This window comes from Megalopta genalis, chromosome 2 (assembly GCF_051020955.1).
Source record: "Megalopta genalis isolate 19385.01 chromosome 2, iyMegGena1_principal, whole genome shotgun sequence".
Lineage (NCBI taxonomy): Eukaryota > Metazoa > Arthropoda > Insecta > Hymenoptera > Halictidae > Megalopta > Megalopta genalis.
In genome coordinates, this window is record NC_135014.1 from 6,783,687 (window position 1) to 6,799,214 (window position 15,528).

Below are 15,528 nucleotides of genomic sequence, written 5' to 3' on the forward strand. Positions count from 1 at the left end.
GTAATTAGTTTGTGGTACTTTTTGTCAGATGTATTTACGTTATTACACATTATACAAAACGTTGCGACGCCGTTACTAACAATTCGCATGGACTCGTCACTCCGGGGAGTTCAGTCGCAATTATCTTTTCTACGAATGCCCCACAAATCTACGATGTCTGATGTAATTGCTCTATAATTTTTTTAACTACTTAAATGTGCTACATCTGCGTAATTCTTATCTGAAGGAAGTATAGACTACAACAGTAGCTACTATGAAAACCGCGTAATTACAGTCGTAGTGTATTATTTCCATGACCGTGGCCGTAAGCGTTCGTGAAATTAATTTTACTAGCAAATCATGAAACGCTAATGAAATTAATTCTCTTTGTTAATTGTACATACAGTCAGAGAATGTGATATGAACGTTGCGGTTGTCACATATCGAAGTTTTTTCCGTACATTTTCCTAGTCTCTCCCTTCGCGACCCTTAACCTTGCCGAGAATCATGTGCAAGTTCAAAATTAAAATGTTCTGCGTCCGTTTCACGAAACGAGGTTAATCGTTTATCGTATCTGAAAGCCGAAAACGCTCGGGATTTAAATATCTGCTCGGTCTGAATGCTTCAAAATGGTCTTGCTTTATTCGAATTGATGTTATTGGAAGTTATACTACGTTCTGTGGTTAAAACACCGAGCATTGTTTTGAGTAGGAGATTACTTTATGCGAAAATTCAATATATCGAACTCTTATAATTTATTTTTTATGATTCAACCTTTCCCAGCAGTGGTTATTTAAATGGGAGTGACAAAGGGTTAAGTAGAGATTTGTTTTTTCTTTCAACAACTTTCACAAGTTAAGGGGGTATTCCAAAAACCAATATTCTTTTTATTTCACTTTCTGAAACTGTATGCCTTTGAAAATATTTCTATAAGTGGATATTGTTGACCGTTTGTCCGTAGCATGCGACGCACTGTTGCACGGTACTGCAAATAGCAGATCCATATACAATGGGCCACAAAATTATTCGCTCACCTTTTAAAACGCAATAACATTTTGAGAACCGAATTAAATGACTTGGATGTTTCTTAGATGACAGAGGGACTAGCCTATTAGACGAGAACTGAAATGCTTTTTCTTTTAAATCTTGCTATTACCTGGATTCGTAAAAAGATAAATATCTCTCGTTTTTTAACTTTTTTATCTGAGCCTATAACGAAAATTTAAAAAATGCCTCTTGTAGATTTCGATAACTTATATGCGTGTTGAAAATTTTATCGAAATCGGTTCACGTTGTTACGAGTTACAACAAATTAAAGATCGCAAAAATCGCAGTTTTATCACGATTTTAACCCAAAAACTATAAGGAATCCGCACTTTTTGAAATCCTTCAACACCTGTATCTCGGCTCTGGTTTAACCGATTTCGATCAAATTTTCAGCACGCATATATGTAATTTACCGAAATCTGCAAAAAGGCATTTTTTAAATTATCGTTATAGACTCAGACGAAAAAAGTTAAAAAACGAGAGTTTTTAATTTTTTCTTTTCATTCCAAGTAATGGCAAAATTAAAAAAAAAGCTTTTTAGTCATCGCCTAATAGACTAGTCCCCCTGTCATCTAAACCAAATGCAAATCATTTAGTTCAGTTCTCAAAAAGTTATTGCGTTTTAAAACGTGAGCGAATAATTTTATGGTCTACTGTATGTATTTCTCGTTTGCGTTTGTTTCGAAGTGGTTGCCATGATATCTCAAGCTCTAAGTTGACCGATTACGACCAAAGTTGGAGGGTATCTTCAGTACACGTGTTTCTATCGCCCGTGTCCAAATTTTTGAAATCTAATGTATTTAACTATTTCTTGGGCACGCTAAAGTTGAATAAAACACAACAAATCGATGACCTAACTTTAAAGTGCTGCTAAAAATGTTGTCTTCAATGTTTCTATACACCTTTGTTACCGACGATAGTCATGTTTGTGCTGAACATAATGGATGTTTGTTTCTTCATTTCAGAGAAGAAGAACGGTTGGAATCGCGCGGCAACCGTTCAGGCATGTTCAATTGAAGGAGCACTACTAAACTAACTGTATCTTCGACAATTTTACATATTTTTTCATGAAAAAAATAGTGTATACTCCTTAAATATAGATCGAAACCATGCCACAAATTCCGACACAATAATGTTTTTATGGTTCTTAAAAAAAATCCCAAATATCGCCTAAAAAATTAACCTCTAGACTAGAATACCCCCTTAATGTGACATTATAAATCCATAAAGCGTCAATAAATGAATAGCTGGTTCCTTGCACTCTTGCAACAACAATTTCAGTACTTTTAGAGAAGCTTTCTAAACAACTACTAATAATTCCACTTGTGATTACATATTCAAACGTAACCATAGCAAAATGTATTCATCGACGCAGTGGTAAATTAAAACATGATTACTCTTCAGGTCGACATGTAGTGACTTGTTTTTGTAAGACTATGGAAATAAACAGCAAGGTGTGTAATTAAACGAAACAATGTGTAGACTGAGTTTCTTTCGTTATGAAGTTAATTGCTATTACCATTCGTAGCGACGTATCACACTGTCTTCCTTTGGGAAGGTAACACCACGTGTGATAACCACTTCATAGAATCCGTCTTTTTATTGTACCTTGCTTCGTCATCTCTCAGTCGTTTTCTTTCGGTTTGAAATCGACGAATGATACGATTTATTCGTGCACGCCTTCCCCGGTTTCTTTCATTTCCCTCTATTCCACTCACGTTCTCTTTCTTTCCGACCTTCTTCGTCCCGCAATTGTAACGCTCGAGTTCTCTTTTGTTCCTTCTGACTCTCAGTCTCTCTTTCCCTATCCAGGCCTCTCTTTCCGTCTTGTTAAACCAAGAATAACTTAAAAGCAGGGCACGATCCTCCGTGATCCGAACCTTCACGGGGTTCTCGAGGAAAATACCTCAATGTCTTGACCGCTTGACGCGTTCTTTAGACCAACCGAGTATTAAAGGCTAATTCAAACCCCTTTCCCTCAATCGGACGTTTTTATAGCCGGGTAGCACAGTAAACTGTACGCTGATTCCTACGGTCAAACGCTACAAGCATTTTCCTCGAGAATCGAAAGATCAAGATCTACGATACCAGTGTACGAAGAGTCACAATGTTTAGATATCGCGAACTTGGTAACTAATTCATATTGAATGTTACGCTTATTTTTTTACGAAAAAGTTTTATATTCGAGATTCTAGTGTGATCTTTGTGCAGCATAAAAATTTTCTGAATTGATTGCGAGAAATTGGAGACAATATCCAGTTTTGTTGTAAATGCATAAAATTCGCATTCTAGTCATTACTAGACTGCGAATCTTCGAGTAAACACAGATTTTTTTGAACCGATCTATGACAAAGGAAGAGAGAAAAATCATAATTAATATTTTCAAGTACTTTGTAACATTGAATTTTAATGCTAGAAATACATCAAAGTCGCTATCTGTTTATATATAATAAGAATGTAATTTGACGTTTTACAAATTATACGATTTGTATTCAATGTTTATACAACCTCAAAACCTGATTTATGACATATTAATGTTGTATAAAAAGCTTTAGGGGATACATGGTCACAAATTTTTCCGTACACTTTTTAAAACGCAATAACTTTTTTAAAACTGGACTAAGTGACTGCAATTTTTTTTTAGATGAGAAAGGAACTAGTCTATCAGATAATGACGAGACCGAAAATTTGAAAAATGTCTTTCGTAGATCTCGGTAACTTACGTGCATGCTAAAAATTTTATCGAAATCGGTTGACGTTGTTATCAGTTACAACAAATTAAAAATGGCAAAAATCGCAATTTTGTCACTATTTTAAGTCATAACTGCAGTTTTTAAAATCCTTCCTCGATCCTGGTTTAACCGATTTCGATCAAATTTTCAATTTGACTGTTACAGAGATGTACAAAAGGCATTTTTTCAATTTTCGTTACAGGCTCAGATAAAAATGTTAAAAAGTGAGAGTTTTTTATCTTGTTTGGTCATTCCAATTAATAGCAGAATTTAAAAAAAAAGCATTTTAGTCATCGTCTAGTAGACTAGTCCCTCTATCATCTAAAAAAAATCAAGTCATTTAGTACAGTTTGAAAAAAGTTATTGCATTTTAAAAGGTATACGAACACTTGTGTGAATCATTGTATATTGTACATTAAATACAAAAGTTACACGTTATGCGATATGTAACAGGATGTAAAAAACAATGGAATCGTTGGCACTATTATAAACAAGTACATGCATACATCTCTCAATCATTTCTTGAGCATCAACGTGTTCCGATATTAATGCGAGTCACCGCAGCTCCAAGGTTCGTGGGCGGTGATACTGTGAAATCTTTTGCTGCGTGTAGCTGCCATAGTCAGGGACCATTTCGATAAAAGGGTTGCAGTGGAATATTCCTGCTGGTGTAATTTGATATACCTTTGTTCCGATGTAGCAAAGCCAAACGACTGCATTTGAACAAATTGTTAATCCTACGAGGACTAACTACACGCTTCGAAACTAAGCAAACTACGTGTCTGTGTAAGTTAGCCATTTATTTCGAAGCCTTTATCGAACAGACAAATTTTTATCGCTATATAATTCAGTCGAAGCATTCTAGATAAGACAAATAATGTATTTGAAACATTTTACGACGGAAAAAATACAAGTAGAATGAAACGTTTCTAAAGTTGTTAACGATCAACAGTCTCAATCGAAGGTTTTACTGTTGATATCGTTGTCAAATGAGTCTAATTATCATTGTCCGTGTCAGACATTCGCTTGGATCTTTTTCATTATATGATTTCTGATTGGTCTAAGATGATAAATCATCGAACGAACATGGTAATGCGATTCTTCGATATCTCTACACTTTTCTGTTTGAAATATCCATCCAATCATCGGTCAAAATTCTCTTTTTTTGTTGAACTCGTCCTGGGTTTCTTGCCGTACGGAATGCGCTGCGCCATCATTACAAGCACGAAGAACTTTTATTCTGCTATGCCCTCCCAACGAAGCCTGTCTTCGCACATTGGCCGCAGGCAATTTATAATTTCGTGTCGCGATCCGTGGCAAAGCGAAATTTATTTCGTGCGTTCGAAACTAGTGATTATGAACGTTATTTTCAGATAATATTGCTAAATCTTTTCTTACAAAGGTGAAAATTGAAATTATTAATTATAGAAACTAGCTTCAAGTACACCATTTTCTACATTGCTTTCAATTTTGTGCAGCCACTTTTATTAAAAATGTTATCTATTATTGTCTTCGTTTAGAGTTGATTCTAATGTACCCCAAAACTTTGTTTCAAGTTTTGTTGTTTTTAAGATTGGGATTGTTAAGTTTGAAGGAATTTTGATTTATCATACAAACCCTATTTTCTTCTATTAGAGTATACTTTTACGTAGGCAATTCAACAGAACTGAAAGGATCCTATGCAACGGAGCTACATCAAAATTTCTTACAGAGAAAATAAACCATTAAAGTTACATTTTGCATAATTGCAGAAATAAATTCGTGCTAAACTCAGCCAGGTTTTAGATAGTATCGTTTTTATTGATTCATAATGATCGTCTTGTGTAACAAGCAACAACAGTGTCAAATAAGAATTACCAGTCATTTTTCTGGTTAGTGCTTCTTTAACTGACACAAGCATTGTGTTACAATGTGTTCAATTCAGCATCTTGAACACGAATTGTTTGTTCCGTGTAAAAAAACAGATTTCAATTAGTAAATTAATAGTCATTTAAAATTAAACCGCAAATAAACGATGCTATAATAAATGTAACAATACAGGAATTTCAGTCTGACGTAACGCAAGTCTTACAATCCAGAAGGTTCAATTTATTCTTTTTTACGACGCAATGTAAATTTGATTAATCAATAAAATATAGATCTTGATGCGTTTATGTATCTACATATGTATATAGCCTGTTTCTACGAAACAGGAAAAAATATGAATGTTATCCAAAAGCATTAACATTTCCATTTATTTTTGCTACAACATCATGTTTGAAATGTTAAAGAGATTTTTTTCTTATTCTACTCTTTTGCATAATACTTTCGACTTAATATTTTGAGCTAATATTTACTGTGATTGTAATTAAATGACTTCGAAATGGGGATATAACGAATTTATCAATCTTTATGTTGTAAAACAATTTCCATAAACAAAAGCGTACAAATTTCGTCATGTATGTGTACTTATTTTGTAACACATTTTAATTGCAGTGAGTAAAAATGCCTGCCTCTTTAAAGTCGCATTATTATGCCCACTGTTTGACGGGGTAAGAGAACGCTCGAGGAATCGCACTTCAATCTTATCCGTGTGGAAAAAGAGGGGATAATTATGAGCAAGTAAGGGGAGAAAGATAGAAACGAACCGCCGGTAAACGGAACGATTGGAGAAACGTCTTCGCTATTTAACTTTCAGTGATTCGACTATAAAACCGCAAACCTGCCCCATATTTCATCCAAACGTGAAGAAATTCTTTATATACTCAACATTTAATTAATTCAAATTTGCATAATCCGTCATTCTCGAGGCTCGTTCCCTAGTCTTCATAAACCTTTTGAAATACATTCTATTGTAACACACATATTCGAGCAAACTGGTTTAAACCTATATCACTCACGGTTTCATTAATTAAATTACCGTTATTTTGTGAGAATTTTGGTGATCGGAATTCGACACTTAGAAATATAAACAAAGAGTGAATTAATAAACTAAATGACGTAAATAAAAAATCTGAAACCGGTCATTTTGACTGCCATGGTTCATTTAGTAACAATCTTTAGACTGCCGCGCTTCATACATATGAAGTCATATTGTATCGTATTTTAGAGAATACGTACTTCTTTTTTGTCAGACCTCATTTTGTGAGAAAAAATATTTAGAAAGAAAAATGATTCATGGTATAGTCTACACCATCTAACGACACATTAGGTTTCCTAAATATTTTTATAACAATTTAAGTGAGATGAAACAGGACAATCTACCTGTTCTCCAAAATATTAGCGACTCCATATGGCATCATGCTGGCAGTCTAAAGTTTAAGGAACGCAGAATTGTTAATTTTATTTAACATCGAGAGTCGATTAATAGGCAAAGCAACAAACACGGAGCAACCTATCCTGTTTAATCGGTGGATAGATAAAGCGAGACTGCAAATCGTAAAAATTGTCGATTTCTAGTCACCTGTTTCGGCCCTGATCAATTCGGCTGGATTTACGAACTACCTCGAAACAATTCAATGCAGCTGCCCCGCATAGGGGTCGGCTGCCGTTGCCCGGCATCTCCGGAACGCGTAAAATCCGTATCCACCGCAACGACGACAGTTGTCGTGGTTCAATCAGTAAATTCAGCCGCAAGTAAAGTACCTCCAGGATATCGCGTGTGCACACGTATCTGTCGCTGACTATCGGACGATGAATCTACTCCGAGGACGTTTTACGATCGTCCTTCCACCCCTGGCACTCCTAAACTCAACAGCCTCCCCCGCAACTCCGTGTTTTCCCTCGTCAACGGCGCAGTATACTTTCCGGCTTGCCTCAATTATACGTAAGCGAGCAACCAGCGTCGCGTCCTTTACGGGAAAGTAAGTGTGTTGACGCTTCTAACCTCTTCTCGGCAACCATGGAAAAATCATATTCAATATCGATGTAAATTGCTTAATTCTTCTCGTGTCGGACGGAAACGCCCGGTGGTCCACGTTTTAATGGACCTATTACTTCTACGTTTAATATTCCCCGAGTTATACCCGTTATTCCTGGGAACTACTAGAATCTTTACTACTTATTTCACTCACAGCATCGTTCCGGGCACATTCAAGATAATTGGAGTCGAAGAGATCCGATTGACATTTTTTTTCTGACATTGAGAGAATCCAATTTTACCTTTATACGGAATTCGCATAGCGCTGAGAACAAGTACAGTTAGGATTAATTGACGCAGTATCACATATTTGCGGAAAATACAGTCGTGAACAAATATACAGTGTGTCCCATTGAAATCGACCCAGTCAAATATCTGCGAAACCGTCGATGATACTAAAAATGTTTTAAATGAAACTTGAACGGTCTCAGAGGCCACGTATAATCTGATATGTATTAATAAGATTTTCCTAGGTGAATGCGTCGAGAACAGATGAAGGTAATTTTATTTTTTTTCAATGGAAACATATATTTTCTATTGTACTAGTCGATTCAACTCGTCATTCTCTTCAGAAAAATACACTAAGGCATTTATCGCGAAAAATCGTTGGTTTAAAAGACATTTTAATTTTAGTAATGCATAGTGTCAGCACTCACCTATCTAAAGTCGGTGTTCGATAATACGACCTTCAGCCTGAATGCAAAGATTTACTCTTGTCTCTAAATTGTAAGTATCTTCTAAACCAATGATTTTTTGCAATAAATGCATTAGCATTTTTCTGAAGAGAAGGACTTACATGGATCACCCGGTATATGGGCACCCTTTAAAACGGTATAACTTTTTTCAAACTGAACTAAATGATTCGAATTCTGTTTAGATAATAGAGGGACTAATCTAGCAGAAAAGACTTTTTCATAGCAATGGCTGTTTTTAATTTTGCTACTACTTGGAATGATAGAAAAAAATAGAAATCTTTCGTTCTCTTACTATAACGAAAATTAAAAAAAAAAAGGATTTTGTAGATATTGATTTATTTTATAGATATTATTCATTGACTTATATGCATGCTGAAAATGATTGGCGTTGTTTTAAGTTATAAACAATTAAATATCGCGAAAATCCAGTTATGTTCTGATTTTCAACACTTTTGACCAATATATGTGAGAAATCCGCAGTTTTTTAAATTCTATCAACAATTGCAGCTTGAATCTGTGTTAATCGATTTCTTTTTCGCATTTTTTAAGTTTTCGTTATAGGCTCGGATAAAGAAGTTAAAAAACATGAGTATTTATTTTCTTGTCATTACAAATAATAGTAAAATAAAAGAGAAGTATTAATAGTCATTGTGTGCTATACCGTTTTAGAGTTATGTTTCCGACCGTTCGTTTACTGTTTACAATTTATTATTGCATTATCTAATTTGCACTAATTTTGATCTTTTTGCGACGAATGTTTTCTCATTCAATTTTGTGTTTCATTTCATATGCTTTTAAAGATACAATCTGAGTATCTGCTTCAAAATATCAATATTTCATGCATAATTTTAATTTTTGCTGGTAGAGATTATTAACATTTCTGAATACATTTAAATGTTGGCATCGATATGCAAAATTAAAAATATATATTAACAGTAGCTAGATTCAAGAATTGATTACTTCGACGATTTATAAAATTCGCCCTAAAGCACCAGCTATACATACAAAAGATGACCTTGGATGACAAAGAGACAAAGATGACAAAGGATGACCTTGGGAAGTTCTAAGAAAATGATCTAGATATAAAAATATTCTTACGTTGTTCAGGTGGCTTCAGGTGAACCATGCTATACATATAAGGGATACGTAGGAATCCGTAGTTGCAAAAAGAGCTGCTCGACGGCGTTCAATAGACCGGGTTTCTGTGACAAAATCAGATTGGATGAACGGAGTCCCAATAAATGAATTTTTATAGTGAATCGCCGTCTGAAAAGGGACAACCGACGAGACGACCGCATAAATATATTAATTATACAGGTTTTAGGATAAGCAGAACGATTTACGAAGAAACTTGTAACGATATTTATCTCGCTGTTGGGATAAAAACTTCGACCCACAGCTCCATAAACCGAGAGAAAGATGTGTAAAATATTTTACTTCTCATCGAATGGTTACCAACAGCGCTTCGGTTATCTATAAAGTGAGGATGCTAGGGTAGGGTATACGGGTCTGTTTATGTAAAATCAAGAAAAGGGAAATATTAAATATAAGCCTCGTGTGTATATATCAAGTCCTTTTTGCGTGGCGAGATTCGTTTTACGACTTGAACGCTGTTTGCACATGCATTCGCACTTATACTCCTGTGGCTGCGTTCTCCACTTTGCAACTGCGGTATAGTCATTCAAGAATGCGCAAATTGAATTATTGAGAAGTATTCACGGCTTCTAGTTTAACTGCATCCTATATACATAAAGAAATTCGACGCACGTTTAATTTAGTGATAGATTCATACATATGCCTTCCAGTCCAAGACAAAATTAAAAATTACTTTTACAAACATGGTTTGTTATAAAAAATCATCTACACAATTTTTCTCTAATCGGATATAGAAATTAATTCAGCAGTTTCTTTTTTTTTTATTAAATCAGGTACCGTTTTAAATTTCAATATTTTTCTGACATCTTGAGATTTTTAAATATTAATTCCGAAACTTGTAAAGTGTCGTATTAACAGAAGATATTAACATGTGAATGTATAGAAACTGTTCGTTTCGAATGGTAGCTCGTCAATTTACAATATATAATAATTTAACTGTTTCATGTAGCTACGGATTCGAATCGTTGACATAATAGCGCCCGTTTTTAGCGCGCGTAAACGTACATACCGTTTCCGGTTGTGCATTTGGCCTGTCGCGTCTACTATTCGGTTAATTTGATGGTTCCTCTAGTAACAGTTAATATCCACGCTAATCGTCCATGTGCATCAAGAAATGTGGAGTACAAGTAATTCTAGCATTATAAAAGCATGATCACTGATACCATTCGTATCACAAAGAACCCATTGATCCACATAGTGATTCGTCAGAAACAACTCTTCCGAGTTATAGAAAAGCGTATTCGACAATTTACTGCGACCTAACCAGTTGTTCAGCTCAGCTCAGTATACAATTTGACTTTTTTTAACGACAAAATGATAATTGGGACATCCTGTATATACATTTCCTAAAGCTTGCTTCTCTACTTTCCTCTGCACTTTACAGTTTGAAAAGTATGATTGCGCCTCCTTATATTTCTGAAAAATAACTATGTAAAAGATTCTATAACGGCATAATATTATACTTCAATCATGTTTGTATATGTAAATATTGCAAATAAGAAACATATTTGAAATATAGTTCGAGTGTAATAATCATTTGACATTGTTGTTGTATTATTCATTAAATAATATTCAGTGTATTTATTAAAACGATCTGTTATAAATAAATTTTTACAAATTTTTTACAATGATCTGCTATAAATAAATTTTTCTCTATTCTACCTGAAAGTTTTCTTTATCTTCTCCCATCGAAACATAGAATGTGAGAATATATTCAAAAAATTGTCTACGGTCAACGTTTTAAGTAGAACCTGTTTAAAAGTTACATAACTTTTCCTTCGCGCAATTATTCCGTAACAGTCCTTTCATTGTATCAGGCGACGTGATCAGAGACTAATAGTCGAATCAGTGATTAAGGTAACAAATTTCTCACCGAATTGAGTTTCCTGCAACGAGAGACGTATTCGTTCAGATAGTTCCGTGGTGGAGAGTGATGATTCAGGCGATCATCGGCATCACGGCCACCGATAAATGGCGCGCTCGAATGCGCGACAGTTCGCGCGGGTAAGGTTCTCAATGACAACGTCGACGTCGCGGTGTCGGTGCATCGTCCACGTAGGTAATTTCTACACGGCGGTCGGATGGATTCAATCGTAAAACCTCGACGTCCGTCTAAACCCGCGTGCCACCTCCACACCCGTCCAACCACCACTCTTCGGCGAAAAACCCCTCGCCCTCCTGACTGCTCGACGTGTCTCCTCCCCGCGCCAGGGACGTGCCCCCTCCCAGCCAGTACCCGCAGGCCACCATGCATCTCGTCGGTGTGCCGCTGCTACCAGCACTCTTAGTGAGTTACGGACCGCATGCCAGCGCGCGTCGAACGAATCTTCGGTGTCGCGGCTTTTCCACAATCTCACCGTCTAGATTCTCCTATAAATTTATAATAGAATTCGCCGCATGTTCGCGCCACTGCCGCGTTCGATGGCGTTGTGATAGCGGAGTCTCCACGCCGTGATTCCGCAACGTTCTTCTTCGCTACGTTTTCGCGCGAAGAAGCTTCTCGTTTTGAACAACGACGGCGACTACGACAGCGGCCGAATCAAGATAAAGCGGTGAGGTTTCTCTTTAGGGCTGAGGACTTTCGCTCGCGAACCGAGCTGGTTCCGCCAAGTTTGTCTCGGCGAGGCAAGTTTCGCGCGATCTAGCGTGGACCGACGGAAGTCCTGATGCAACAGCAGCGAAACAATATTCAACGTGCGTTGATGTATTCCGATGGAGCGGAGTATCGTGCCGCGGTGTAAGAGGGGGAAATCAAAGAGCAGGAGGGGGTCGGAGTGACACGCGGGACACTGCCAAGTCGCGCGGGGCAAGGAGACAATTGAAGTGCGCGTGTGCGAAAAGTGCGCGCCGCGTGGCCCTCAACCACGGTTCCGTTGTTGTGCTTTTTCTGCGGAACTGCATGCGTAATCTCTCTTTCTCCCTCTCTTTCTTCTCTCTCCTTGTCTCTCTGTATGTCCTCTGTGCGCAACGCACTCTCTTCTCTCTTTCTCACTATCTTTCTTGTCCTCTCTGGCAACTACTTAGAAGTATACTTCTCGAGCCGTTGTGGCTTCGTGCTCGTCTATTATAGCAAGGAAGCCTAGTGGACGGAGGGAACATCAGCCGCGCGCTAACAAAACAATTAACTACAAATAAGCAGAAGATAGCTGGTGGTACGGTAACCGTTACGTTTCGAGTGTGTTAATCGCGATGTGCGCACGTGAGGAAAAAGGACAGCGGGGAACGCAAACTCGTTGAATTGTTTGCGCGCGCGTGGTGCAGCTCGCGCGCAAATACAACACGAGGTTGGAACACGTCGCGTGGTATAAAGTAGTGTTGCCGTATCCGGTAGAGTAAGGCGCGCATAACGCGATAATTTTCCAAAGAAACCGCCGCGATCTGACGGACATGGAACACTTCGATATACATATAGTGTAATTGGTGGTGTTCTCCCGCGAAAATTGTGGCATGATACCGTGATTAACGGTTGTACGTGAGTTCACTGATCGCTGGAATGAACTCTGCTAAGTACAACAGCGCTGATAAGAAAGAACGTCTTGCTCACCTAACACCAGGTAAAAACCCACTGCATTTTCTACTCGTCGGTTATCGCGAAGCGTTTGTCGTTCGCTGTTGTCTCGAGACGATTATCGAGTTCAAATGTGTATTTGATCGACCAGCAAACATATTTATTTCTGCTTTATCTTTCGATCGCGAAAAATCTGACGGGAACTATCGGACGCCATCTTTCATGCGTCTAATCGATCGCGCGAGCGATTATTTCGCCAAACGGGTTGGTTTTCTTGAATTTGTCCATGGATCTAGAATTGTACCCATTTTGTTCGTGACTGTAATAGAAAATGTTTCGAACGTTATGATACGACGATCTCTTATCTAACGATAACGTTTACGCGAATACCGCTTTTTAACGATTACCATGAATATGCAGTCCTATCCACGCAAGAAAACACTCGTGCAGTTCCATACATATACATATTCAGCACGCGATTAGATTTCGACATCTTTGTCACGATTCGAATGTTCCACCACGAAAATGTTCTTGATTAGAGACACGCGCGTATATTACTTCGGCTAAGAGGTATACGCCATTTGTTATTGTTCCGTTTGTGGTCGTCGAATACGACTCGCGTTATGAAAATGAATCGCATGAGCTGCACCGACGCCGTGACAACTTTTTACATTATAGCAATATTACGGAGCCAATGGAGAAGCGTGGTTTATCGTGCTCGGTAATCTGTAACCGGTACGCCGATAACTATAGTTATCCTTTAACTCTCTAACAAATAACTCATTTTCGGCGTGTGCTTACGACCAGAAATTGGTGTAATTTAAACTAAAGATATTTCAAACGTTACTAAAATATCGAGTTCTATTTAGTTCGCGTGAAAAATGTTGAATATGACACGGAGTTTCTTGAATATTTTCAGTTTTCAGTTCATATTTTGAAATATGGAATTTGTTCTATATTAACTGGCAATCGAATGAAGTTTCGGAAAAAATTGTGTTTCAGTATAAAAATTTAAAAGACAACTATATGTTCAATTTAAGCATGAGAACTTTAGGAAATGGAGCAAAAATATTTAAAGACAATATTTCAGTATTGTTTCAAACGGAATTCTGTCCTCAAATATTTTTGGAATAAGTGACACATTTTTTCAGAACTTCTTATTGAAGCGCTTATGTACACTAAAATTTAATTCTTATAGTAATCGTATCGAAACAACGACCTTTATCAACGTCTGCATTAAAAATATACATTTATAATAGTAAAATTTCTTTCGTTATCCATAATTTATTATTACCCTTGTATATATTTTCAATGTAGTTCTTATTTAATTCTTAGCATTATTACCGACTCTTTTTTCTTATTCTCAACGCGATATTCTCACGTACTCACTTTGATCAAATGAGTGCATATCTTTAATACCTATCCTGTCTATGATCGCAATTGTTTAAAAACAGAACTTTCTAATTATACTTTTAACAGTCATGATTATGAACGTCGTTAGAAAAAATACACTTTCTACTACCATACTAATTCCAATTCGCTACTATTTTCCAAAACATAAATAATTTCGATCGTATATCTCGGTTTCCAACGTTGCCACGTACATTTCAAAAGATTCGATGAAAAAACAATGGGGCAATCTCGCGCGTGCACCAAAAGATCCGTCATGGCGGAGCGTAGACGCCCGTCGTGTCAGTTTCCCGTCGCCTAAACCTGCGGATTCAACGGCGATGAAAGCGTGCAACAAAAGGAAAACCGCGATTGACCACGGTCGTGTCGTCGAAACACGAGAACTCGCCGAACCGATCATCGACGATCGTGCAACGTTATTTCTTGTCGGCGAACACGATCTCCAATAAAGAGTTTGATCTTCACGGTGAAGACTCGCCGCCGAAAAAAAGATGAAACGCGGTCCGGGAAGGCCTTCGACTCACGTTTCGCTCGAAATTGCTCGATACGGTCTGATATTGCAGAAAGAAAGAACAAGATAGGGTGGAGGAGGAGGTGGACCGAGGGGGGAGAGAAAGGGGGGTGGTGGTGTGGACGAGATGAAGAGGTGGGGGAGGAGGCGGAGTCGATAAGAAGAGCGCGTCTCGCCGGTTTTGCGTGCAATTAGATGAGGTTGCTCTTCAGCGATCCCTGGTGCACCGTGACGCGCGGCTGCGAGCCGCAAGATAACGACGCGCGTACTCCCGCGACTTCCGAGGAAGTTTCCCATTTCGTGAATAGTATTGCACAATAGATACATTGTAGTCGGTGAAGATACATTCTCTCGTCGTGGCCGCTGGTCGACCGTGAGAAAGGTCGCTGTCTTTCCCGCCGACTAAAATATGACGCGGCGCCTTTGATCCCGGCGAGCGCATTACGCTTCATTTCTATCGAAATGAAAAGGCCACGTCCGACAGCAAGGAACCACCATGAAAACGCGAACCGAACGATGAAGGCGTCGCGTCGCGTCGGTCGACGACTTCTCGCGCGATCACCGGGGAACCGTGGGACTTCCAAGCAAAGACT

General features: G+C 37.8%; 2 protein-coding genes across 15 annotated transcripts in view; one reads left to right on the top strand and one right to left on the bottom strand.

Moving 5' to 3' along the window:
* Positions 1 to 11,581, bottom strand: part of LOC117218360 (protein UXT homolog) — a 62,909-nt gene extending 51,328 nt beyond the window's left edge. For 3 of the 9 annotated variants that reach the window (XR_013037235.1, XR_013037233.1, XR_004489760.2), the window contains exons 1-2: positions 11,380 to 11,522; positions 9,450 to 9,553 (exon numbers count right to left, since the gene is read on the bottom strand). The gene's annotated coding sequence lies outside the window, so the exon portion shown is untranslated. Of the gene's footprint in view, positions 1 to 3,399; positions 7,922 to 9,449; positions 9,554 to 9,909; positions 10,092 to 10,515; positions 10,923 to 11,379 lie in introns of those variants that run through there. The other 6 variants (XR_013037237.1, XR_013037236.1, XR_013037234.1 and 3 more) reach the window with 5 other exon arrangements.
* Positions 11,582 to 11,792: 211 nt separating this feature from the next.
* dsx (transcription factor doublesex) overlaps positions 11,793 to 15,528 on the top strand; it is a 188,303-nt gene continuing 184,567 nt past the window's right edge. For 3 of the 6 annotated variants that reach the window (XR_013037231.1, XR_013037230.1, XM_076528786.1), the window contains exon 1: positions 11,799 to 13,060. The gene's annotated coding sequence lies outside the window, so the exon portion shown is untranslated. Of the gene's footprint in view, positions 13,061 to 15,528 lie in introns of all 6 variants that reach the window. The other 3 variants (XM_076528783.1, XM_076528784.1, XM_076528785.1) reach the window with 3 other exon arrangements.